Raw genomic sequence first — 3,739 nt, 5'->3', positions numbered from 1 at the left:
TTTTGTTTTAAAAAAATATGTGGAGGCAGGGAGTCTAGATATACTCCCATTATTAAAAGATTGAAAGGAGGGCAGCTGGGTGGCTCAGTTGGTTAGAGCACGAGCTCTGAACAGTAGGGCTGCTAGTTCGATTCCCACATGGACCAGTAAGCTGTGCCCTCCACAACTAGATTGAAGACAACTAGCTACTGCTGAGCTCCCAGAGGGGCAGCCAGATGGCTCAGTTGGTTAGAGCATGAGCTCTTAACAACAAGGTTGCCGGTTCAATTCCCCCCATGTGATGGTGTGCTGTGCCCTCTGCAACTAAAGGTTGAAAACGGCAACTGGATTTGGAGCTGTGCTGCGCCCTCCACAACTAGACTGAAGGACAACGACTTATAGCTGATAGGCCCTAGAGAAACACACTATCCCGCAATAAAATGTATTAAAAAAAAAAATAAAGCTGGGTTTGGAGTCAAAGCTCAATAAAAAAAGATTGAAAGGAAACACACAACATATTAACTGTCTTTGGGTAGGGGGGTTATGTAAAATTTTTATTTTTACTCTTTGCTTGCCAGTATTTTCCAAGATTTTTACAATAATGTATTAAAAAAAATAAATGGATACATGCTACATTATTTTAAAATGGAAAATATATCTTGAAGGACAAAGGAACATCTAAAGACACATTTAGACTCCTTTGGAGATTATTGCTAGCATTAAAGTTTGAAAACTTGTCTGACATTCTATGCACAAGCAATTGTGTAGCAGCACTATCCCGATAATTATTATAGTTAGATCACTTATATCAGCTACACTGGTGTATGCCTTATTTGAGAGGCAAGTAATTCATCTATATTTTGAATTTTCCTTCTCGCAGAGAGAACTTCTCTTCAGTATTGAGCAAATTTTTTTGTATCTCTAACTGATGTTAATAGAGCCCCAAATGAGGTAGACCATCACATATAATTACAGAATGAAGTCTTCAGCATTTAAAAGCTACTTGGAAGTTGATTATCCTTTGGTATTTGTGTAGATTTTAAAGAATTGGCTCATAAGATTATGGAGGCTGGTTAAGTTCAAAATCTGCAGGATGCTGGCAGGTTGGAAACACCCAGCAAGGAGCCAGTGTTGCAGTTCAAGTCCCAAACCTGTCTGCCACAGAACTCCATGCTGTTTTGGGGAGGTCAGTCTTTTGTTCTGTTCAGGTCTTCAGGTGATTGCATGAGGCCAATCCACATTGTGAAGGACAATCTGCTTTACTCAAAGCATACCAATTTAAATGTAAATCTTATCCAAAAACACCTTAACAGAAACATCCAAAATAATGTTTGATCATACATCTGGGCAATGGAGCCCAGCCAAGGTGACACATAAAATTAACCATCACACTCCTCATTTAAAAAAAAAAACGAATCAGGAATGTGGGGTGGGGGTGGAGAGTAAAACTATCACTCTTGTAAATGAACTTCCTGAGCTTTTAAGCACTCAGTTTTCCAAGTATAAAGTTAGAACTGTTTCTTTAAACATTCACTTGATTTTCAATTGGGAATATGAGAAATCACTTTTATAGGTTTCACTGCTTTTAAGAAACTCCTCAATAGAGATAATGAAATAAAATAAAAATTTCTTCAACAAAAGACAACTTCTTCCCAGTTAATCAGATAAAGGCACCTGAAAAATATCTCAGTGGCTTTATTCTTAAAATTTCTTTTTACTTCGACCTCTTCTTTTTCTCAGATATTTGCTGATATATGGGGGAAAATAAAATAAAAATGTTATTATCTCATCTTGGGAGGGTTAACCCTTCCATATTCATTATTTTGGCCCTGACATTGCATGGTATTTAGGATTGATGCCTTAAAACTGTTCTGTCCACCTTCCTGAAATCTCATTGCTTTGGAGAATGCTGGGCTAACAGTTTATTTTTAGACCGGTGGTGGAGACAGTCATTCACTGGTCCCCAAACCTATTTCGTTTTCCTCTCCCTGAGAGAGCTTCCAATTCATTCAGCACTAACCCCTGCACAGAAGCCCAGCTAGAACCTCCTTATAGTAATAAGGCATAATAGTTAGCCTCTTTGTCCAAATATTATGGTAGAATTTTATTATTGAAATTATTTAACTTTGGTTATAAACTTCTTTTTGATTTCCAGACCACTTCGATAATCTGAAAGAACTGCAGCCCCTTTTCTAGACAAGTGCACAGACAAAACACATTAAACCGTTTGTGCATAACCTTTTGCACTGTTTGGTTTTTATTATTGTGTAACACCTGTTAAATAATAATACATAAAATGAGGAAAGTTAATACTTATTTGGGGCTTCTAGATAACCCATGAATATATATTTCATAGTGGCAGTCTCTTCTTCCATGCTATAGGTCATAGATAAGGGAGCAGGACCATAAGAGTCTACTAATGAATACTAACCAGAGAAGAAAATGTTTAATTTTATGCCTTCACATAAAGATTTTGTGAAGCCTTCACATAAAGATTTTTATTGTAAAAAAAAATTGGCACCATTTCAAAATTTTGACTGTCAGTCTTTATATTAATAACTCTTAGTTTTAAAACTTTAAAATGTCAAAGTTATTACATTTACTTCTTTCAAATATAAGTTCTCATTCTAATTAGAAAACCTTTGTTTTGTCAAGATAAACTGAACTCCCCACAAATGCTGTTCAAGTTTCCTTTCTATCTAGTCTCTTAACTTCCTGTTATCTAAACTTGTATATAATACTTTGCTGAAACTGCTCTGTTAAAGGTTACCATCCACTATTACAATAGTCTCCTTCCTGCCACTATTGTATTTTTCAATTCATCCTTGTTATATGAGCAGCTTAACCTTTCTAAAACACATTTCATTTTGTCAATCCCTCACTCAGAAACACCAAGTGAAAACTAGTAAAATGAATGGTGGGAAGTAAGGTGAGGCCAGATTATGGTGGCCCTTGAAAGCTTAATTGCAAGAGGGATGTTTTTGAGGAGGGGTTAACAACGATAAAAGGTGTTGTTTTACTTAGCTCATGCCAGTAGCAGTGGGCAGATGAATTAGAGACGGGGACCTAAGTCAGGGCTATCAGCTGTTGCAGAGATCAGGTATACTGTGCTGATAGGAAGGACAGTCTTTCTGTGCAGTCTTTCTGTGGGGTCTGTGCATGCCAGAAAAATGCTACCTTATTGAGAGGTTCACAGTGTTGGTTATTAGAGTCCTCCAAATTGATCGGAGCTTGCAGGGTTTAACATATATACAAGGTGAGGCAGTTTAGTTATAGTTAAGTGTAGCAATTTGATTTTACATGTAAAAGTACAATGTATGTGAAGCACAAAAGAGTTTCTGTGGTGTGATTTAAAGGGTTGCTGGTTCACTTGGGCTTATGGGACATCTGGCCAGGAACATCTGGCCACTTCCTTTGAGAGCCATGACCCTACTTAGTTAACCCTGTAAAAGAAATCCTTTGGCCTTTCCCTCAGGATCCCAGGTCAGATGATCCAGGCAAAACTCTGGTTCTGCTATTGCTGTAAACTTGCAGGAACCTGTGCTCCTCAAATGCCCCCTCAGCTTCCAGGATTCCCTACCCACGTCGTCGTTACCCTGTTAAATTGCACAGAACTGTCACCCTTCCTCCCTCGCTGAGCTACAGACTCTCCTTAACTCTCCTTAATCCTTACCAGCAATTCCAGGGCACAAAGGTTAGTAGGAGCCAGTATTCAGGCTTGCTTTGTTCTTACACCTATATAGTAAGAGATGTGCTTTTT

The sequence above is a fragment of the Rhinolophus sinicus genome, chromosome 17 (genome assembly GCF_057876585.1).
Source record: "Rhinolophus sinicus isolate RSI-liver-muscle chromosome 17, RSI-T2T, whole genome shotgun sequence".
In the NCBI taxonomy this organism is placed as follows: domain Eukaryota; kingdom Metazoa; phylum Chordata; class Mammalia; order Chiroptera; family Rhinolophidae; genus Rhinolophus; species Rhinolophus sinicus.
Note: the sequence above shows the minus strand (reverse complement) of the source record.